This window comes from Lytechinus variegatus, chromosome 15 (genome assembly GCF_018143015.1).
Source record: "Lytechinus variegatus isolate NC3 chromosome 15, Lvar_3.0, whole genome shotgun sequence".
Lineage (NCBI taxonomy): Eukaryota > Metazoa > Echinodermata > Echinoidea > Temnopleuroida > Toxopneustidae > Lytechinus > Lytechinus variegatus.
In genome coordinates, this window is record NC_054754.1 from 18,404,584 (window position 1) to 18,429,846 (window position 25,263).

Consider the following 25,263-nt stretch of genomic DNA (forward strand, 5'->3'; position numbering starts at 1 on the left):
GTGTATATATTCTCATCGCAGGAAACCGATCTGTTGGCACATGTGCAGAAATTCAAACGCTTCTCTCCTGTAAATTGGCCTTACACCTTGTTCCCCCCTTCGCTCCCTTCTGGGCGAACAATGGAATAATCAGTATATGAAGTGTCGTCTTTCATTATGTCTGCTGTAAGCTGTGCCGCGGCTGCCGAAGATCCCACGTATAAGTATGTAAATTAAAAAGCTGTTGCATCGTCCCTGCGCCGCATTATCGCCGGCACATGTGCACACACTTGAAGCTGGTTGTCAGCACGTGTGTGTCTAGTAACATGCTCGGTTGAAGAGAGTGCCTGACAGAGATCGAGAGTGAAGGTTTAAGGAGTGGAATTGAAACTCGTAGAGGAAAAGATGAGAGAGAGAGAGGGCTGGAAAGACAGAAAGAAGGAAGGAAGGAAGGAGGGAGGGAGGGAGGGAGGGAAGGGAGGGAGGGAAGGAAGGAAGGAAGGAAGGAGGGAAAGAAAGAAAGAAAGAAAGAAAGAGGGAGGGAGAGGAAGTGGAGGTTACAAAGATGAGAGAAAAATTAATGTTTTATCACTTCACTTTCCACATAAACATACATTCTGAATAAATGAGAACATAATGATAAGAATTAGAAATTACACAAAATACAATGTGAAATATGAGAGCCTTTAGCTTGTGAAAAATTAAGAGGCATAGCTTGCTGTGAACATAATTCACTGTTTTTGATAGTGATAAGAGAGAGAATAAAAAAGGAATTAGGAATGTGAGAGTTAATGAGAGAGAATAAGTGATGAACAGGTGGAGGTGAAGGGAATTCTATGTTTAGAAGAGAGAGGGAGAGAGAAGAAGAAGGAGGGGCTGGAGAATCAGGGAGGCGATTTTTAGATGCTAACAAATCAGGAAGAAGATAGAGTGCATCAGGAGTTCTTTCATGATTGATCAAAAAATGAATAATAGCTAAGAATTATATTATTGTTTGACATGAATTAATAAAGATATCTGTGGAAAGATTAGTGAAGGAATTGCAATCGAAATAAAGAAATGAAAGGGTAATACCGGCCTGGAGTTAATCCTTTTGGGGGAAATTTTTAATTCATGTAATTAATATTCATTATATCATTTACAGGGAAAGAAATCTCCTTTTTTGTCCAGATATTATTTACAGTCCTCCATTGGAAATATGCTGTTACTTCTATTTTTATATGAATCACTCCTATTTTGTGTGCTTACAGGTTGGTAGGCCTTGTAATACATGTAGTATGCTAGCGCTTAGAAACATTGTATTGAGCGCTATATAATGTTGGATGATATTATTACAGTATTACAGAAAATTGAAAAGAAATACACCATGAATACATCATTCAGTAAAATGGTAAGGGAAATAGAAGTAGATGTGTGGGCCACAGTAGACGGCTCAGAAGAGAGGGAGAGAGACAGAATAAGAAGAGGCAAAGGAGACTGTAGAGAGAGAGAGTAAGAAGAATAGACATGGAATGCAAAGGGCTATCTATTATCATACAAGACTGCATCTTTTCATGTCGGATTTGAAGTATGTGTCTTCACGAAATCTCCTTCTCCCTCTCTCTCCTTCTCTCCCTTCCTCCCTCCCACTCTCCCTAACCCGTTGGCTTTTGATCTACTCCCACCAACCATTTATTCCACACGATATTCCTCCTAAAGATCCAGTGGAATTGCAGTGTAGTCGTGCTCACACTCATTAGCCACCCTATTTCTGGCCATATTTGGACGGGATAATATCGCCGGCAGGAATCTTCTTCCTTTTCTTGCCTCTTACCTCCCATTTTTCACCCCTATCTCCCTGGATTATATATATAGTCGCCGCCTGGCATGTGTTTGCATCTAACGCAGAAGAAAGGTGAGTAAGAACCTTAGCTTGTGGCAAGCATGCTTTCTATTACTGCTCGATCATAACACAGTGTACCTGTGCACGAGAAAGGCAGAGAAATACATCTTTTTTCTACACCTTTTAGTAAACTTTTGCTATTTTTTAACTCGTTAGTATCTCTCATCATTCACTGGAAATTAATGGTGGCCTTGAGGGGTGCATGCAAAATGGAACCATTCTGCTGTGATTGGTAGAATTTGGGTTTATATGCTGTCGGCCACCTGTTGCATCACACATTGCCATGCGAGGGACAGAGGTATAGTACAGGAAAGGATGTCCTGATGGAATGTTGTGTTGCAGTTAATCAGAATGGATTGTTTTCCTCCAAACCAATGAAAATACCTAATAATCATGCAACTTGTAAATTTATAAAACGCTTGACATTTTCATTAGAGTTTCTCATTACATCCCTCATCGCACTGCAAGAAGGGGGCGTGTTCCTTGCGTGCCGGTAATCTGGTCATTCATCAGTGAAAATTATTTATTTGTTAGCCTTTTTAAAGGTGCAGTTTAAGTTTTTTCCTCCGCATGAAATATGATGCTAGATATATGGTTAAAACTGCTTATCGCTGGGGGCTTGAAATGTGTTAATTCTGTTAAACAGAAATCATTTTAAAAGATCTTTCTAATCAAATTACCACATTAAATTCACATATGCATTTTTCAACAGATCTTTTCCAGAAATATGTGTGACAGATACAATATTGATGATAGGTGGATAATTCTTTGGTGTTCATCCAAACCGTCGTATCAGTCAATTTGGGATAAAAAACAATGAAAGCACAAGTCCTATTCAATATAAAGGAATTTATATGCAGCAATTTATTTTAGTTTTTGAGATATGAGGGTATTTTCATGGCGATGCCATACAAGTTTTTAGTAAAATGCGCAAATCCCAAAAGGAACGTGTACTTGTAACAGAGCGATACAACGTTTTGACTGCCAAACTGTCGTATCGGCCCTGGGCACTGCATTGACTTTGCACGTGAAAAGCGATACAACGTTTTGACTGACCGCGATTCCAATGCACGCGATCAGTCAAAACATATTGCTTTTTCCCTATGGCGTTTTTGTACAGGGAAAATTTAAGCTGATCAAACCGAATGTCTCTTTTGCCATATATTCTCTGATCCTTAGTTTTGTGTAAAGATAAGGATACCAATGTCAAGCAATTGTCTTGGTCTTTCCAACCTTATAGATTTCTTGCAATATGTTTTAAGGCTGGAGAACTAAGCGTGAAAATCATAGTAAACTTTGAAGTCGATTTTCTCTTAAATGGGTTTACACCATCGTATGTGTGATACGACGGTTCGGATGACCGCCGACGAATTAAGTAAGGGATGTTATATGAATATCAAAAGTATTTTTTGGCCTTTCTCGTGCTCTAGTTCATTGTGACACTGAATTTCATTATACCTTTAATGAACTTTTGTTACATGTATTTGTATATATATCTTGCATCGATGTTCTGTAATTGTTCAACTAGGACAACCTATACGATAATCAGATTTTAAAAAAATTCCATGCATTCAACTTTTGAATAGGTTTACCTACATTTTTTTCTTTCTTGCCTGATTTTATTTTTACAATTGATGCACCTCTATGGGGGCCAGGGCCAGTTTCAAAAAGATTAGTAATTGATCAACGGTCTGATTGTAACGATTGATTACATTCATCTCTATGTACAATCAGTCATGCAAATCAACAGTAAGATCGATTGTTAATCTTTGTGTTACAAAGCCCTGGAAATCCCTATATCCTAATTTGATTGTGATATTTCAGGAATCAAGGTGTGAATTAAAGATATTTAGCACTTGTCAGTAATCGCCTAAGATGCATTTATGCTCATTTTCTTTATTGCAAGGACCAGTGATTTTAACCATACAAAGTACAGGTTCATCCTTGCTTATTATACATTGTAAAAATGCTGCCTAATACTTTAAGCACATTGTTTAAAGCCCATCACTAACAATAACTGTTCAAAATATAAAACAATTGCTTAGATTTGAAACAACTTTCTTTTAAAGTTTAAACAACTTGTTTAAACAATAGTAGCTAGAGTGACAGGCTTAAGCAACATGCTTAAAATTGTAAACAGCATTTTTACATTGTGTTAACACCAATTTAGACTACTACTTTCTTCACCTATGGGAATCCACTTTCACAACACATGATGTGCCTTCTATGTTATAGAAACATAAATGGTACTTATATATGCATATGTTATATTTTGGCTCTCTCCAGCAAGGAAAAGTTGATTGTAAATGTGTATTTGAACACCATTTACAATTTGAAAGACTATTCAAGTCAAATTGCCCAATCTTCCCTTGAAGAGCATAGACGCATCTTATGACCTCATGAACCTAGTGAAACTTCTCTCTCTTAATCAAGCGCTCTACTTTACGGATTGGTCATATATCAAATAAATGACTGGCTTATGAAAGCAAGCCGAGAATGTATTCCATTTATAATTGTTATTAATTGCGCTTTTAAAAATAATTCTTCCAAGTACTTTTGATTTCTCGGTATATTTATATTATTTTAAAGCAAGCAAGTATGAAGTTGTCAAATTTCATATCATGAAAGAGAAGGAGACATACAGAGTTTCCTGATAGATATTCACAATTTGCTTTTAATATTTCCTTTTACTCTTTGGATAATTTATTTATTCATTTATTTAATTATTACTGAAAATATGGGTGGCTCATCATCACCAATAATGATGGTATTTCTTGTCATCTCTAAAGGAATCTTTAGGTACAGATTAACAAACAACTATCTGTTGTGGTTGTTTTTGTTTTGAATATACATGTTAACTTTCAGAATACCTTGTCATAGTGAGGTATGAAATTTGAATTCATTGACACAAACAAACAAATTTCTAAGGATATTGTATTTGAAAGGTAATTGGGGCAATTTTGTGTTTTTGGGGGAAGTTGTCATATAATAGATTTGTTCCATTAAAAAACATTTTAGGTAATATTCTGTTTCATATTATTTTTTAATGAGGAAGTTGAAAAGAAAATCATTGTTGGGGAGTAGTCCAAAGATGTCATCAATATTTCTTTTGAGCTGCATTTTTACTATTCTCATTTTTACCTATCTCCACTACAGGTAATATCCATTTTATTGAATGATAATATCAGTATCATGATGCAACATATTCTATCAATTACATCTCGACTAAATGTTTAGTAGGGTTTCAATGATGAAAATTATATTGGAGTAGGCTCCAATTTTTCAAAAGTGTTATATGACTTAATATTTATATTTTGTAATTAAATTCAGTTATTTATTTTAACCATCATCAATTACAATAAATCGCACAGATACATGAGAATCAATTAATGATCATCAAACAAATTACACATAATTATAAAAAAATACAACAAATTTTGCAAATAAAGAAGCAAAAAAAGAAGGTTTGGTAAACTGTTGAGAAAGCATAGCTTTTAAAATGGGGCCACCAACTTAAACTATGCACTGAATAGATAATGATACATCAACAACACAAATTTGTTGATTTTTTTAATAAAAAAATTGTATCTTTTAAAATATATTCAGTGCTCTCTCTTTTGTACAAAAGAGGTCATTTGAAGACATCCTACAAATATAGCGATTGCATATAAGTGTAGCACGTTTAACACAATGTAAGTCAGAAAAAAGGAAAAACTAGAATTTGACCAAATAAAATGACATTATTGAAAGAAAAGTTAAGCTTCTTTCTGGTTAATAATTAATGACTTAATTTTACTCTGTATATGACTCCTATTACAATAAATGCTAAAGATATATGATGTGACATGTCTTAGTTGCCCCTTTAATACAACACAAGTACATCATTTTTAGTCGATGATTCCCTTATGTACTATTTCAATAAATGAGGAAACAATAATTTTAATAAACATGTAATTGATCTTCCCCTTTAATACACAGTAAGCTCTTCACCTTTGTAGACGAATTCCGTCAATATTCTTGCACCATGATATTGATCTCAACTAAATACGAATATAAAATTTGTTTTAGAAATACTTGCATAGTTACCCCAGTATTGATGTGAACAGTCGTTTCATGAAACCTTGAACCAAATATATTATTAATTGAATTTGCGAAAGAATGTCGGATAATTTGAGTCATTCGTTAGGTAATTACCCTATTTTTAGACACCTTTTTCCCGCTTCTGAAGAAGGAAAAAGTTAAATTCACTCTTCACTAAATGATGAAATCATGTTAAATAAGCGTTTCAAAATTCTTTTAACAATCTGTGGGTTTATTTCTATTATTGATTTATTTATTCATTTGTTTATTTATTTGATTTATTTTTCATCAATTAATTCATTCTACTTTGTAGAAATATTTCAGACATTCACAATTGTTGAAAAAGACTGGACAAGTTTTCAATTAGTATTTTTCTTTTTAGTGTCAGAGATATATTTGAATAATAATAACAAAATATAGAAAAACACCTATATTTATCTATAGTACAAAATTGAAAGAAAAGATATATATATCTACAAAGCAAAAGTAATGATATTACTGCATAGAGGACAGGGTTAAATGTAGGTCATATAATTTCTGTCATTGTAGCTCAATTTATTTCATTTATTTGATATCTGATCATTTAATTAGATGAAACAACTTAACACAAAATTGACAAGTATTGTTATTTGTAAGAGTTAGTATAGCAGATGCAGATACAGAAGAGAATTTGAAGTTAAACACTTTAACATTTTGAAATATTTAAATACCCCATGAGAAAAAAGAAGTAGTTCAGCATGTATGTAAAATTTGCATGTGAGACTTCCTTACAATGCTTCCCCCTAGGGCTGGGACTAAAACCTGGGTACCCGGGTCCCGCCCGGAAGCGTCAGGTACCCAGGTAGAAAAATCAATACCCGGTACCCGAAAATTGCTCACCAGTATAACGTACATTTGATTTGTATTGTGTAGTGAAAGACATGATTGTAAACTCATCACAAAAGTACACAAGTCTCATTTTGAATCTCACCAATTAACCTCGAAATATCCTTCAATATACTAGTTTTTCAAGTGATGATGATGTGACTGAGATCGTTCAATCGTCGCCATGTTTCTTTTGCAGAACAGTGACGTCATCCAGCCACTGCGACGCAAGCCAATTTATGAATGAAAATATAGTAAGCATGCGCATTGCAAGCCTCAGCCCCACGCAGTATTCCGTTAAAACAAGTCTGCAATACTCTGTCACCTCGTACCAAAATCTACCTAGAATTCCACTTTCCTTTATTTCTTATAAATTATGAAAGGTATTCTCAGAGGATCTGTGTTCTCACCGATACCACGCAAGTAAGGAATTTTATTACTTCTTGCTTTTCCGTCAAAATCTTACGAAGTAGCGTCAATGTTGCATCGTGTTTGTGAGTTTGTAGAATCTATCGCTACGTGAACAAAGTCAACTGATTTCCGAGTTTCGGAGCATACGAGGCGCCAGCCAGTCACGTTCTTGATACCTTTTTCAGTTCATCATAAACCGAAAATGGTAACACGATCGTGATTGGCTGGCGCATTTGACGCTCCTGCCGAAACCCGGAAATCAATTGACTTTGTTCACGTAGCGATAGATTCTACAAACTCACGAACACGATGTAATATCGACGCTACTTCGTAAGATTTTAACGGAAAAGCAAGAAGTAATAAAAATTTGCTTACCAGTGCGGTATCGGTGGGAAAACAGATCCTCTGAGAATACCTTTTATAATTCATATAAAATATAGAAAAGTGGATTTCTAGGTCGATTTTGGTACAAGGTGACAGAGTATTGCATACTTGTTTTGACGGAATACTGCGTGGGGCTGAGGCTTGCAATGCGCATGCTTACTATATTTTCATTCATAAATTGGCTTGCATCGCATTGGCTTGATGATGACGTCACCTATGGGGTTTTTCCACCAGTCATATTTTGAGCGACATGATTTTCGGGTACCCGCCCGAAAATTAACATGGGTACCCGAAAAGAAAAAAACCCGAAAGTCCCAGGCCTACTTCCCCCCCACCCTAACTGAAATATGTAATCTGTTTTTAATGGGCTTTGAGCCGAAATTAAGAAACAAGTTCCAGATTATTAACCATGAGTCTGATATTAATATCCATATGCTTATAGTGAATGTGCTATTTGATGGAAATGATTGATCAAGCGTGATCGTCACAAATGGTCGAGCAACAGACTCCCTCTATCTGACAGATGCACTGCCTCTTCTTAAAGGGGTACTCCATTGATGAACATAAGATCATTTATTTATTTATTTTGTTTTATTTATTTAATACTGCAGGGTAGGCCTGTTCAGTTCTTAAAACTGCTTTACAAAGGCGCCCTGCAGTCTAAAATACATGTCAAGATAACTATAAAATATATCATAAAAAAAACAACATCAAAAATACAAAATACAAACTATTCCCGGGGGGGGGGGCACTTACATTGACGAGTGGATACCATGCGCGACCAAAAAAACACGTAAAAAGGATGTCTTTTTCACGATAGGGCACGTTACGTACGTAACGTGATAAGGGTGTCAAAAACACAAAAATAATGAAAAAAGGGTATCTATTTCGCTAGGAAAATTACGTGTTTAGGGTCGAATTTGCGGGGATGATAAAACAAAATTAAAATATTTTATTAAGGATGTCCTTTTTGCCCCAACACTTCGTGTGTAGAGTCCGATTTGGGCGAGGTGTAGAAGCTGGGGTCGTACTAAACCAAATATGGTAAAGCCGACGACCGAAGGACCCGTAACAATAAAACATTATTGTACTTATTTAGGGGTTCATTTCAGGGAATATTTGCCAAGAGTATCGTTTTGTTTCAAATACTTGTTAAGGGTAGGGTTTCACACGCCAATACTTGTTAAGGGGTGCATTTTCAGAATATGGAAATTACGTGTTTAGGGTGCTTTTCGAGACCCTATGGTCGCGCATGGTATCCACTCGTGAATGGAAGTGGCCCCCCCGGGAAACTATTTAACATCAGAAACAATTAACACCAAAAAATATAGAGTGGGAAGTGACAATTTAAAGAGAAATGCCAGTAGTTGCAGTAAACACTGATTTCATGAGAAAGTCTGTAAAACCAGGCTTAATTGTCAGTATATCATCGAGGATCTAGATCTGGTACAGTAACATAAACTGAACTTTGTGAAATCTTGAAATCTACGCTGAAAAATATTCACACTGAAGATCATTAACACAGATAAGCGCACGTGGGACAGTTTATTATTATTGCTTTGAATGTCGTGCCCGACGCTTGACCCGAAACCTGTGCTTATTTGCTAATTTCTCAGCAATTACACAATTTCTTACACAATCCTTTGGCACATATTCTTTCTTTATACAAACAGACACTTTGGTGGTCATTTCACTGGATTCTGTACGAACTCATTCTGATATCGTTACCAAAACTGGCATTTACCTTTAAACATACAAGTACATAGCATTGTAAATCAATGGAATATTATTTCGCTCTTTATCAATTTGTATGAAAGACTTTGCATAATTTTTTATTTGAATAGATAAAGTAAAATCAGACAAACAGGATTCTGAAAATGTCATCAAAATTGGATAGGGAATTTCAAAGTACTGAAGTACTGAAACGGTTCTGTGCATGTCTTCATGGATATGCAATGGCCATATGTGATTTCCCATTCTGATGTTTCCACAGGTCCGAAAGTATCGATTTAAACATGGAAATATGGAATTATTCTAATTTCGCTTTCAGATTCAGCTTTTTCTTTTCACTTTTGTTTTTATTTGAATGTTATTTTCTTCCAAATATGCAATCATTTTATTTCTTTCTTCGTGGCGATTTTCAATATTAAAGTGATTGGTTAACATTGGTTTGACTTTTAAAAAATCTGAGCTAGAAGGTCAAACTTGTCACCCGTGTCTGTGATATGTTACAAAAATGAAGCCCAGAAAAATTGCGTTCGAAAAATAATTATTTAGTGCTTCAAAAATTGAAATATAAAGTGACTGGAAACACCATCTTAATTTCATCCTATACACTTATGGGTACTATTTAGGCGTCTACAAGACGCCTATTTACAAAATCGGGGTTTGCCTTGTAGTTTTAGCTTTTCATTCTCAATAATGGTTGTTTTCAGGGTTTATTAGTTCTAATACATGCACTTGTACACATGTTTCATCTTGGTTTGAGAATTTTTTAAATCGGCTGCTCACAAAGTAAAACAATACCTTTAAGCAGCCTCGCCAATGCTTTGTATTACGATCCCGACCAAAATGACTTTACTACAAACAGAATTATCTATCAATGCAATATCCTCACCATCCATTTGATAGAAGAATAATTGATAACATTATCAAATTAAACAAATAAAAAAGGGAATAGATGGACACTTGAGCACTTAGCGTCGTGGTTGAATGTCAAGGTTGTTTGAAAAAAAGAAAGAGACAATTTATTCCCCTTGCGGTAAATACCCTGTCTTTGATAGATAGTGTACACCTTTCTGAGACCTGATTGCTTGAGAGAAGTTTGACTAGGATGAGCTATGGTTGTTTTTGAGATAACCGCTATCCCTATACTCACCATCACATTCTTTCTCTTTTCTTAAGCTGTCTTCCTCAAGCACCCTGTCGGTCACTCCTTCATCTCCGCTTTACACTTCTAAACTAGCTGTCAGCGCTCCGGCAGCTTGTTTGGAATAGAGGGATCGCCCCACGTTCCCAAGGAGGATATTCACGTCTGATGCGCGATGCCGATAGAGAGATCGGGGGCCTGGACTCAAGAGCGACAAGCGTTTGCCCCTGCTCTAATCGCAGCCTCTCCGTCTGCCATCCATCCCTTTTGTCCGGAATCCTTCCCCCCTCTTCTTCGCCCCCTATCCATCCCCTCTTGCTTACCCCCTAGACACAACACTCAACCTCCCCTCCGTCGTCACTGTCGACGATCTTGTATATATTCTTGGACCTGCCTGGCTCTTGTTCGGCTGTTGTCGAGCGCCTGTCGGGATGGTCGTCGTGACGACAACCTTTTCTGTTGTTGCAACCATCATCATCTTTTCCATCGTTCTATCCATCTTGATCTTTTCGTTCATCCTCCTTTCCGGTCATCATGCGAGGGAGGCCCTCAACATCAACTCTTTCAAGGTAGATGGATATTGAAGAGTTTGGGAGAGATGAAATGAGAGAGGGAAAGGCATTGTGGGTAGGAAATGGATGGAGAGTGAGAGAAAGAGAAAGGGAGACAGCAAGAGAGGGAGGGCGAAAGAAAGAAACAGATTAAGAGAGAAAATGTAATGGAAATGAAAGAAATGTGCAAGAGAAAGAGAGAGCAGAAAATGGAGATATGGAGATATCCAAATTTGAATTTTTGGTCAAGGGGAGAAGATGAGACATGAGGAGTATCGTGCAGTATCATCGGAAAGAATCAGAGGCAATAGAATAATAATAATTAAATAAAGAGTATGTGGAATGACCGGTTACACTTTGTAATTCCGAAGGTTCGTATTTCCGAAACACGTAAATTGCCTATACCTCAATGTTTGTTATTCCGAAAATGTAAAAGGGTTTGTTAATCCAAACATTTGTGGCATTATTCCGAAGGTTCGTTAATCCGAAAACGAAATGAGGTTCGATGTTCGGAATTACGAACCTTCGGAACATCTGAAACTTCGGAATGACGAAGCTCTGGAATTACGAATGTATCCGGAATGATCAAGTTGTACAACAATGCAAGTAGTCTACAGAGGGCAAATGTAGAAAATGAAGTCTGTTCAACATTACATAAGAGTAGGACATAATTTTTATTTTGTTAATTGTTCCACTTTCTTAATCATATGAATTTATGATTGAATTGAACCTTTTGATAAGTACTTGTTTTATTTACTGTCCTATGATTTTTGTTTTTCGTAACAAATATATATTGCTGAACAGATGCTTCAAATCATCTTTTTCTTCCTCATCCTCAGCATAGTATCATGCATCTCATCGTTATCACTGTGCCAGAGAAAAATGAATACTTTGGTTAAGAGGCAATGGCGACACAACATTTGCTCTTGCGACAACTACTCCGGGCTTTATTTCATTGAAGATGTAGGGTTAGGGTTGCAATGGGGTTTTGTTTTAGGTTTAGGATAAGGTTTAGTGTTAAATCCAGGGTTAAAGTTGGCCATTTAATTAGTGTGTGGAATTCACAGAGGAGCAATTGTCGTCAGAGCAAATGTCATGGAACCGTGGCAATCCCTGGGCTTAAGCAGGGGATAATAATATCCAAGTTCTTCAGATGTGCGGGAGGGGGCGTAAGGTGCTTGTCAATTTTTTTCGGAAGACAAAATGGCCGCCATGTTTTTTTCTTGGGGGAGGGACTTGTTGAGACAAAATGTACACCCTTTGGAAAAATCATTGAGCTACGCTTGATGCACCCTACTGATTTGCTGTGATGGACTCCCAATTTCTTTTACAATGTAAAAAGGGGCCTTGTCCTCATGATAATAAAAATCAAAGCTTGGAAGTGTTATGATAATCAATGTTGTTTTTAGGAGAAAAAAATCCTAAAATAAAAGTATAAAGAGCACAGTACAAATGTTGTTTAAAATATGTGTACAATGCTGTTTAATATATGAACCTTACATTAGTTGCTTAAATGGTTTTAACTAGTCTTTAAAATCTTAAACAACAAAGTTTAATTTCTGATACCTAATTCTCAATAAATGTTTTCTTTGTATGGTTGTCATTACTTCTCTTTGTAAATAACCCTCTTAGTAGGCATTTATTTTGCAAGAGAAAATCATACCCAGCTCTAGAATACAACATTCACAAATTTGTGTCAACATGATGACATGACAGTGAAAACTGCCAGAACAAATACCAATCTCTACTAACCTCGTGGCAGAGTTTGCCTGAATTCCATCAAATTACGTTTTCGTCTTCGGAGCCGTGTTTGCAATATTTACCCCCGAAAGGTTGCGTTGCCGCCCCCGAGACTTGGAGGAAGGCAGGAAAGTACATGGACACCAATCTGTAAAGCCTCTGCTATGCCTACTGGTCCCCCTCCTCATCATATTCATTAGGTGTTTTCACACCTAACTGATGGCAGAAAAGGTGACACGACATTTGCTCCTGCGACAATTGCTACGGGATTAATTTTGTCCAAGATGTACAGTTAGGGATAGGGTTTTATATCAGGTTTAGTGTTAGGTTTGGGGTAGGTTATAGTGTTAAACCCATGATTGAAGTGGGTCATTCGATTAGTGTGTGGAATTTAGAGCGGAGTAATTGTCACCGGAGCAAATGTCATGGAACTATCAGAAAATGTGTTTGGTAAATTGGAAGCATTTTTGTCTCACCTGCGAAGCAAAGTGAGACTATAGGCGCCGCTTTTCCGACGGCGGCGGCGGCGGCGGCGTCAACATCAAATCTTAACCTGAGGTTAAGTTTTTGAAATGACGTCATAACTTAGAAAGTATATGGACCTAGTTAATAAAACTTGGCCATAAGGTTAATCAAGTATTACTGAACATCCTATTAGAGTTTCATGTCACATGACCAAGGTCAAAGGTCATTTAGGGTCAATGAACTTAGACCATGTTGGAGGAATCAACATCGAAATCTTAACCTGAGGTTAAGTTTTTGAAATGGCATCATAACTTAGAAAATATATGGACCTAATTCATGAAACTTGGACATTAGGTTAATCAAATATCACTGAACATCCTACATGAGTTTCACGTCACATGACCAAGGTCAAAGGTCATTTAGGGTCAATGAACTTTGGCCGAATTGGGGATATCTGTTGAATTCCCATCATAACTTTGAAAGTTTATGGATCTGATTCATGAAACTTGGACACAATAGTAATCAAGCATCACTGAAATTTTGTGCAAGTTTCAGGTCTCATGATTAAGGTCAAAGGTCATTTAGGGTCAATGAACTTTTGCCGAATCGGGGGTATCTGTTGAATTACCATCATAACTTTGAAAGTTTATTGGTCTAGTTCATTAAACTTAGACATTAGAGTAATCAAGTATCACTGAACATCCTGTGCGCGTTTCAGGTCACATGAACAAGGTCAAAGGTCAATGAACTTTGGCCGAATTGGGTGTATCTGTTGAATTACCATCATAACTTTGAAAGTTTATGGATCTGATTCATGAAACTTGTACATAAGAGTAATCAGGTATCACTGAATATCCTGTTCGAGTTTCAGGTCACATGATCAAGGTCAAAGGTCAGGTAAGGTCAATGAACTTTGGCCATGTTGGGGTTTTTTGTTGAATAACCATCATATCTCTGCAAGTTTATTGGTCTAGTTCATAAAAAGTGGACATAAGAGTAACCATGTATCACTGAACATCTTGTGCGAGTTAGAGTAGTATTCAAAGTCAGCACTGCTGCTATATTGAACCGCGTGATGCAGGTGAGACGGCCAGAGGCATTCCACTTGTTATTATTATTGTTTTTATTATGAAGTCTTGTTTATCCAGGATAGCCTTGTCAGTGATGTACATGTACACTGTTTTCCTAGAGGGCCATGCTACATTTACACAATACAAAAGAAAAAAAAAGCAAAGGGCAACAAAGTTAGAACGATACAAAAAGAATAAAGTTTAGTGAGTTGCATCTTATAACCTGGGTTAAGATCTCTGGTTTCTCCAATAGGATAGAATAAACGATTGCAAGGTTGCAGCCCTTCTTACTGCAGATGGAATATCATTCCACATCCTGGTGTAGCAGTTCTGACTCTCACCTGGTAAACAGAAGTTTGTGTGTTTGAATCCCGCCATGACCTAGCATCCTTTGGCAAGGTGTCAAACCACACTTTGCTACTCTCCACCCAGGTGTTAAATGGGTACCCAGTAGGATGCTATGTAATATGAATAACAGTTGAGTTTTGGAATTCATATTGTATTGCTCCCCATGGAGTGGAAAAAGTGCAAGTCATTGTGTGATCACATACCAAGATAAAATGAACTGGGTAATAATACATAAGTGTTGAGAAACACAAAGTGTTAAGTGCTATATTAATGTATATATTTTTATTTTATTTTGTGATCTGGGTAAAATATAATACTTATTTAAAAATTGAACTATCAATCTAAAGTACTTGTAATATCCCCAAAGAGAACACCTACAAATTAGTTGGTACTTTAAAAAAAAAAGATATGTGAATTTCATAGGGATTCCTCCAATGTCCCAGGAATCTTTGCAGTGTGAAAGCAAATCAAGAGAATTTCATAAGGACTTCTCCACGGTCGTAGGGGTCTTTGCAGTGTGAAAGCAAATTATGAGCACTTAATAGGATTTCTCCAAAGTCAAAGGAATCTGTTCAGTGTGTAGGCAAACTCAAGATGTAAGGCAAAAATAATGTAAAATATGAATGTAAGAGTATTTCTGCAGGCCTCATAACTATGAAGACTTAATCTGGTTCTAACAAGTGTGAATGCAGGCAATAATTCATTGGTATTTTGCCACTCTTCACCCAGGTACCCGGTAGGACAGAATCCCTTGAATGCTCAAGCTCCCAATCAGGAAAGCTGTCCTGAAGCTTGGATAATAGTACATACATATTTTGCACTTAGAAACATTGTATTAATTGATACATAAACTTTGCAAATTGTTATCATTTTGAACCCAGAAAAAAAATCATGCAATTTAGAGGTACTTTTGTAATTTGACAGGTGTAAAACTACCTATTATTTCAACTATTATTACCTGTAAGGTGGAGATGGTATTCAGCCAAATCTTGTTCGGAGGCCAAGTATTGCCAATTTGCAAGCTCAATATGGTTACAGATCTTAATCATCATTGTAATTTAGTTAATATAAGGTTGCCAATTTGAATGATGGCATAACATTCAATAATTTTTTTTAAGGTTGAAATTTGCCTGATATCTGTATAGTGGTTTTCATCCGCTATGTTATGAAAGCCAAGTGTTGCCAATTTGCGAGATTGATATATTAGGAGGCAGTCTCTGGGCTTTTCTTCAGTATTTTTCTTTATGAATTCAGGTGTTGCCAGTTTGCAGGTTCAATTTCCTTTGAGACAGGTTGAGGCGTATTTATTCATTTATAATCCAATCATCATTTTACAAAACTCATTTCATTAATGTACACAGTAAAACGCTGTTTAAATTTTTTATACAATGCTGTTTACTATATGAACCTCACAATAATGGTTTAAAAATTTTGAACAAGTGTTTAAATCTTAAACAAAAAGTTTAATTTTCAATATATAACCTTCAAGAAACTGGAAATGATTGTTTAAACTGTTAAAAAACTACTGTAAGGTTCATATAGTAAACAGAGTTGTATACAATCTTAAACAGCGTTTTTACTGTGTAATACTGTGGTTTTGATTGTTTGACAGAGGCGCTGCGTCATTGACATTTTGTAAAATATAGCAGATAATTTACAATCCTAAAAAACAGAATATGACCACCCCCCAAATATTTTCTAGATAGGACGTCCATTCATACATAGGGACAGTGATTTTCCGTTTCTAAAAATTGCCTTTTCCGTTTCAGAAAATCTCAAATTCCGTTTCAGCATGTCTGAAAACGGAAATTCCGTTTCCCCATAGACTTTGTGTACAAGAAAAATTGACAATTCCGTTTACATAGAAAACCAATACGCAACGAGTAGCGATGTCAAAATGCTAGCGCTGCTCAAAACTTGCATCTACCGATGTACTAACATCGCTTTAAAATCCATATTAATCGAAGAGATTCGAGCTCATAAAATATTTAGGGAAACATAATCAACATGAATATATTCTCACCTTTCATATTATTAGCATTATTTTATTGTTAAATGGGATTTTATCGCTGATTTGGGGACTTTTCGGACATCGTTTTGAGCAGTCGACGACTTCCGAATATCCGCCATTTTGGATTTGATGAATCACAGTGATCATTATATTATGACCGAACGTAGAGGGCAGCAACACACAGCCGGATTCTGCCTTCTATGCGGACGTAAGTGTAAACTAATTTGGATACGATCGAGTGATGGAGAGGCTCGAGTGTAGTTACGATGTGTTGATTGTCATGATTGTTGTTGCAAAGTGAGATTTTTTTTTTTTTAGTTGATATTCATATTTTGTTGAGGATTTGGGATTAATTTCTGTTGCTTTTTTGTGCATTTTGAGAAAAAGCATGTTTTCCGTGATTTTCCGTTTGAAAAGCCACTTTCCGTTTCAAACAGCCGATTCCACGAATTCCGTCCGTTTTCCGCGATCGCGGAAAATCACTGTCCCTACATTCATCTATCATTTTCTTGAAAATTCAGTTTGCTTCTCTTTGTTCACAAAGGACATTGTGCAAATTTCCTGTAGAAAAAAATTATGACATTGATGGATTTCCATGAGGTTGATATAATCAATCGTAACTCTTTGTAAGACAGGCCCCATATCTCGTTATGAATTGGTTGCTAGCCGTGTCGTCCTTCCAAAGAATATTTTATTCGTTCTGATCATTTTTCAATTCACTTTATTTCCACTTTAAAAGCAACAATATATACAAATCAATACAATGTTCAATACATATTAGTATTGTGGGGGATCATAAAAAGCACAAATGATAGCTCATTAAAAATGACCCCTTACAGTACAAGTAAACAAAATAAAATAACACAAATGACGACAGTGTATAATACAAAATAAAGGAGGGAATGAGTTTCTGAAGCAGTTGGTGAATTGTAATGAGAATTAGCATGGGAAATGTGTGCTTTTATTAGATCATCAGTGAAGCTTGTTGAGGGCCAGGGTGGGAGAACTGTGATAGAATTGAAGTGAATATGCGGCAATACACAGAAATACTGTTTTACTCTCCAGTGTTTGCTGTAGAATTTGCGTGAACTAGAAAAGGAACAAAAAAAATCAGTTGTATGAATTTTATATTTGGAAATGATTTAGTGTGAATTTAGGTGAAGACATCCTTTTGCATCAGCCATGCAGTTTCTATTAAAGTCAAATTAGATAAAACTGACATCTAATGGTCAGTTGTGTGCAACTGTATTTTAAAAATTATTAGACTATTGTTCTAGTCATATTTCAGTGGAACAAAGTCATTCCTGACCAAAACTATGAAAAAAAAAATATGACTAGACAATACTGGCCTTCCAGTAGATATGGGGCTACCCTGTGAAAAAAAAGACAAAATTTGATATGAATTTGAATTTAGATTTGAAAAAATATAAACATCTAGCTGACTACTGATTTAGTCATTTTGACTCAGTGGGTTTTATAATGTAGAAGTCAAGTGTGAAGGAATGGGGAAAATGCATTTATTTCTGTATTCTTCTGTAGTTTTAATAATGTGCGATTGTACACCCCCCCAAAAAAGGCAAAATTAGTTCAATTTGTAAATCACACAAACTTGACTTCAGCCAGCTGGGGATTGACGTAGATATAAGCAAACTAGCCAAAGAGAGCAATTTAGTAGCAAAGATGTATTAGTATTTTACTTTAGCAGAATAATGAGAAAAGTGTTAAATTGAATACCAGCCAAGTTCATGAATGTCAGTTGTCTATATAACCAAGAAGAAAAGAAGCATCCTTCGTGGATTAGTGATGATAATGCATACTGTTTTAGATCACCCACGATGTCTGTTTGTAAACAGACCTGCGCAAGGAATTAGGTCAGGATAGGAATTCGCCAAAATATATTAGCTACGGGAGCGTCCCAGCCGTCTCTCCCTCTTTATACCCCGTCTGCTAAATACAAATATTGATTTATCATGGCTGCTCTTTTCCTTTCTCGGTTAGTTCCGATTAGAGGTGCCATCAGATTCTCGTTCGGGGGAATCCCGTAGAGGATACGCCCCCGTTCTCAATTAACTTCCATGTCTGTAATTATTGCATAGGATTTAGCTTTGGATGGGGGAGTAATTGAAACGAATTACGTACAGCTAACACATTGAATTTCTAATCAAATTTGGTTTAATACTGGTTATTTATTTAACACGATGCCTACTGGAACCAAGTGGTCCCTGAACAAAGTCTATGGGATTTCAAGAATTCAGAAGTCAACAGATTAAAAATCAAAGTATATCGACTACAAATAAAAAGACCGTTGTGGATATTGTTTGTTTCTTCATTCTCTGTAGAGTTCTTTTATCTCATGCATGTTTCATGCAGACTGTTTGTTCCCTCTTAATTTCAAGGATTTAAAGTAAATCCAAATCGGCTATGAATAATGACTAGCCGAATATTGGATTTATCATTTACCAGTATATTGAAATTGACTTTTTAATCTCAAAAGATATAAGTCCAAATCTTTTACCTTGATATTGAAATCCATGTAAGGTTTAAGCATAAATCTAATATTCAGCTGGCCTTTATTTGCATCCAACAAGGATTTATTTCAAATCCTCGTAATTAAGAGTGTACCGAATACACATTGAAAGATGGATGTGATGAAATTATTTACATAAAAGAGCAGATCTTTTATTGGTAACAAATATTTTTGAAAGGATATTTTCTAGATCTACGCAGAAATCCAGGAATTTTTAGTTTGGGATGGATTGATCTGATGCAAATTGGCGACCTTTTCAGTGATTTCATTGTAAAAATGTTGTTTTAAAATGGTAAGCATGTTGTTTAAGCTATTAAACTATTGTTTAAAGTTGTAAACAAATTGTTTTAGAAATTTTTTAAACAATATTAGAAAGCAATTGTTCAAAATCTTTAATAATTTATTAGAGTGATGGACTCAAACATCATGCACATAATTTTAAACAGCATTTTTATAGTTTTGAGCTATTATTCCCTCTCATGTTCAGCCGTGAGTGTGTTGCATCTTCTCATTCTGTCTCTTTTAAAATGTCAGTATCATCTGCATCAGTTGTGTTCTTCTTTCGTCAGATTTTTTTTAATAGCGTCTCATGATTTTTTTCATAAAAACTCATTTATTATGAAGAAGTAATCCTATTTGAAATTTTCATGGTGATAAAAATACATTCTAATCTTTCTCACATGGAAAATATTTGGAAATACAATCATATTTCCTTCACATGTACCATCACTGGTACTATTAAAATACTGGATGACATTTTTGTTAAAGTTTGATGATATTATTAACACATGTCAGCTAATATTTCCGCATTATGCATTTGTGATGTTTGGAGAATTTCAAAGGAAAGGGCTTTGGCCAACATCAGGAATAGTGTTGCAGTATATCATGATATTAAAGTTTTCATATGGAATTCGAGTATTCATTTTAATTAGTAAAAACTTGTTGTTTATTTCACATAATTTGCCAATGTCATATTACATTAGATCACGAAATGCTAAATTCATTTGAATTTGTAATACTCAGTATATCACTTAAAAAGCTTCATAAAGCACAAATATGCATTAAAAGTATTACACCATAGTATTAAGTAGTATACAGTAATGAAGTAGTACAATATACTAGACACTACTAGCGGCATTTTAATATTAATAAAGAATATGATATTTTGACGTGTGTGTTGATTTGATTTGATTTGACTTTATTTTACATATTTCACAAGTACAAACAAAATTATGAAAACAATATAAAAAAACTTGTGAGAATACAAATCAGACAAGGCATAACAATTGATTCAAATTAAAGAGAAAAGCGATTTGGAATTAAAGACAAACTAAAGGAGTGAAATATGAGGGAACCTGCATAAAAAAAGCAAGGCTTGTTAAGTCTGCAGGATCCAGAAAAAAATTCAGTCTTAATGAGGAGAGGACAGGTAAGAAATTCATTATAACAAAGTAATGCCAAATTGTGACGATTGTGTAAGAAATACAAAAAAAGTAATAAAATAAATAAATAAAACACAGTCCACCACTTGATCATATGCAACTGATAATTGTTGATTGACCGATAGATAAAAAAAAATTCATGAATATGCAGGAGAGGGAACTAATAGGAAGAAAAAAATATGATTGATCTTTCTAGATAAATATAGCCAGGCAACCATCAGGTAATGGTGTTTAGAATAAGGAGACGGAGGAAAATTTGGGGTGAAAAAGGTGTGTTTTTTCAAAAACAAATGAACATTTTAATATGGATTTCGAATTGGGATCCTGTTCTGAAATTTAAGTGAATATTGCCTCTTTCTCTAAGTGTATGAGATTAGCCTGTTTGATGGAAGGTCATGGTCTGAATATTTATAGTTTGATATTATGAAATGGACTTATTCAGTGGGTTTATAATTGCCTGCATGAAATGGTTATGCCAGAGCTGCCAAGTAGTACTGATTTTCAGTATTAAGTACTGAAAATGAGAAGAAAACTGATGGTTTCGGTGCAAAATACTGATTTGAAGTTTCAGTCTTTTGCTATGGTATTTCTTTGAAAATATTGATCTCCTCACCAAAATGCTGATTTTCAGCTGTAGAAATATTGAAATGTTCTTGTTCAGGTTGGCAGCTCTGTATGAGATTAGCCTAGTTTGATGGAAGGTCATGGTCTGAATATTTATAATTTGATATAATGGAATGGGACTTATTCAGTGGGTTTATAATTGCCTGCATGAAGTGGTTATGCCTTGAATAGTGTCTCCTTTTGCTTCCTTACTACTATTTACTTCATCACTGTCATCATGTACAGAATTCTAATGGCGATGCTGGTGGTGGTATTGGTGGTGGAAGTGGTGGTGATGATGATGGTCTGATAAATTATAATGATGGAGATAGCAATGATGCTGATGGAGATGATAATAGGTGGTTTCAGACCGCCTCGAAGTTCGCCAGTTCCAGGTATTCTCTGATCGGGAAATTTACCCCGATCAGAAAATACCAGGTATTTTGGTAATGTGAAAGCAAACTACGCGTAATTTCCCCGAAAGGAAATACCCGCTAAATAGTAGGTACTTGGCGAAATTACGAGAACTTTCGTGGGGATTTTTCCAAGGTCGCAGGTATTTTGGCGATGTGAAAGCAAATTACGGGAACTTTTAGCCCAGCGTGTCGTTGGGCGCGGCGGCGTGGGTGGCTGCTGGGCTAGTGATTTTGAATCCTCCGCCTTGCCTGCTTATCAGACCAGACTGCGCATGCTCGTAACTACGGGAACTTATCCCGAAGGATGTGTTTCGGGGCGGTGTGAATGCAGGAATAATTAACGGGTATTTTTTAGCCTTAAAAAATTCTCGTAATTTAACGGGGATTCTTGTGATCGAGGCGGTTTGAAACCGCCTAAAGATGGTTATGATGATGATGATGATGATGGTTATGATGATGATGATGATGGTTATGATGATGATGATGATTGTGATGATGATGGTAATGATGATGATGGTGATGGTGATGATAATGGTGATGATGATGATGATGATAATGATAATTATTAAAACGTTGATTAGGAGGAGAAGGAGAACAAATGTGGTGCTGATGAAACTTGTGGTGGCAGTGATGTTGATGAAGCCGACTACTGTGTTGGTGACGTGATGTTATCATAACAAAATTGTTGTTATAATGCTGTAAATCATAGATAGCTCACACATGAGAGATGCAGATTATGAAAAGTGAACAAACTGCAAACTGAAATAGTATATATTATGGGTAGTTTTAATACAGGATATAATTGCGATCAAATTTTGTGATAAGAAATATGAAACTGAGATTTTATATTCCTTCCTGCTGTAATATTCACAGATAAGGATCATAGTGATATACCCAATGGAATTAATATATGAATTTTTTATCTTTAACATTGTCCATGAAACCTTTTCCACCCAAGATCTCTTGCTAGGTCCTATATAAATGTGTAATACATCAAAATCAAACCATCTGCAATTGGTACTCCATCCTCAATTTCTAATGAGGAAGCGAGCAGATATCATTCCATCTGATTATGCTAATTTTAATCAAGAAACAATACCAAGTCATTGCTATAGTTTGTCAGTAAACAAGTAAATTGATATCTCTGTAAAAGATGGAAGCATTATCCATAAAAAAAACCCCATACTGATGAATGCAAGGTTTACAAACAATGATATCTTTGTTCTTCATGTAGCAAGCAGTACTTTTCCTTCTTATAATCATAATTCTGTGCAGAAGGCAAACTGAATGAGATTTCCTTTTTTTTCTATTGCCTCTTGTCCTTCCTTGGAAAACCTCAGTTGACATATTCTTTGACATTTTCTCCTCGCCACAGCTTCGGTCCTCCTCGGTGCAAGATAACGGTGAAAATCAGCCGTCAACGAGCGGTTTCCATGGAAACAACATAGCTTCCCCTCCCAATCCAAAGGTGAGTCTATTTAAGACATTTCCACTATCAAGATATTTGCCCAATCAAGCGTTATTGGCTACATAGCATCGATAATTGTCTTCGGGAGTATTTCAAGAATTTAGTTGCAAACAATTGCAAATTTCTGTTGGGATTTTGAAATGGGTTGATCAATTTTAGCTTTAGAAAATCAGTTTATGCTTCTTGTTGAAAGAAGCAAGTGAGGTTAGCAATTAAATCAAATTTGCCACTTATTGCAATTCATATTACTGATATTGAGCCCTGGGCCCTGTCTTACAAAGAGTTACGATTAATCCGATCAACCTCAACTATATGGAAATCCATCATCATCATAATTTTTTCCACAGGAAATTTTCCCATCGTCCTTTGTAATCAAAGGGGAGTACACTGAATTGTCAAAACAACAATCTAAAAAAAAACATTTTGAAACAAACATGCATTTTAGCTAATAACATGTAGTTTTTGTATAGCGCTTTTCCCATATACAGCTCAAAGCGCTTTCCATCATTTTATATTAGATAGATGTTATAGATATTATTAACATAGATGTTGACGTTACTGGCTTGCCATAGTTGTGATTGATTGGATCAATCACTACTCTTTGTAAGACAGGGCCCTGGTAGATGGTGCATCATATGGGTGACCTTACAAATGACTGGTGATCCTTTCAAAGGCGCTAAATCAAAATAAATGAAAATTTGGTGTACATCATCTACCACAAGAAAGGATCACCAATTGATCTTAAATTCGCTCGTAACTTACAAACAGCCTTATAAAACACCCCCCGGAAATTAATTTGCAATAGCTTGTAAGTTACTTGTGTACTAATATGTGTAGTAGTAAATTTCTGTGGACTCTGATCTGATAATGATATGTGTCCACTGTTGAAGTCATGGCATCACTACACTCTGAAAACTGTTGAATATAATCTTACCAAATATTGGTTAAAAGGGAAAAATATATTTGTATGGTGAAATATTAAGTAAAAGAGGAACATACATTTGTTATTGAGAATGTTGGGTAAACAGGTAACTATTTATTGGGTTGAAATATAAGGGTAAAGGAAGCTGCAATGGTAGATTTTCATACAATATTGTGTATGCCTTACACAACATGTGGTTTTATCATCTATTTAGAGTGTTTTAGCCATACAATTAAAACACATATTTTGGTCTGCATCAATTGCCTGTGCAGTATCAGAGCGTATCCCTAGAATAACCAAAATCTGAAGATTAGCCCGTAGGCTCCTGTACAAAATTTGCTATTGAATATGAGAGCATATTTAAAAGTAAAGTGCGCATGCGCGAATGCCTGAAATATACTGCGCGTACAATAATGAAAGCAATGTGATGCACAGCATAAGAGCACAACGACACTCAATGATGTCATAATGAACTACTTGCAAGTCGTTTGTCAACGACCAAGTTTGATCTTATGAAGTGATGATGCCATTATGTGATAAGTGAACCCACTTGTTTAATCAAATTTCTCCCTCTTTTTGATTGCTAGGGGTGAGATAGATGATAATAATTGTATTAGATCCATCTGTCTTTCATGGAATACCAGAAATATTCCACTCGTTAGGGCCAATATTCCATGAATCGCAGATGAGTGGAATATTTCCCCAAACTCTTGGAATATTTGTGGTATTCCATTCTGAGCCATCCAATATAATACAAATATTCATTCAACCAATGTGCATATTGCGTCTTTACAAAATATGTGTGGATAAACCCTTTGGAAGTACTCATGGAATTGAATGGAGCAGTTATTTGAGTTTGCTGAAAATAAAGGAGTTGATTAATCTCCTGTGACTTGTGTGGTGGCCATGTTGGGAAATATTTTGAATCTCTTATGATCTATTAGACGTTCACATGGGGAACGTTGCATAGAAATAGGTTCATGCTAATTTTACATTCATTACATGTTTTGATTTTGTTTTTTGCTATTGATTGTATTCATATTTATCATTGATACATGTTTAGTATTTTCCAAAACTTGATGATATACAAATCGAGACCTTAGATGAAGGGGTGACAGTAAATTTTGTCATTATGTTCATTTTCATGTATTGTTTATTCCTTTTCAATGTTTATACATATACCATTTATCATTTTTCTTTTTTAAAAAATGGTGTCACTAAAGTGAATGTG

The 25,263-nt window shown here is 35.6% G+C and overlaps 1 long non-coding RNA gene across 1 annotated transcript; it reads left to right on the forward strand.

The window, feature by feature from the left end:
- The first annotated feature begins 1,726 nt into the window (after positions 1 to 1,726).
- Positions 1,727 to 23,357, forward strand: LOC121429011. Its single transcript, XR_005971861.1, has 3 exons — positions 1,727 to 1,873; positions 10,505 to 11,038; positions 23,018 to 23,357. It is a non-coding gene; the product is annotated as an uncharacterized LOC121429011 (long non-coding RNA).
- Positions 23,358 to 25,263: the final 1,906 nt, after the last annotated feature.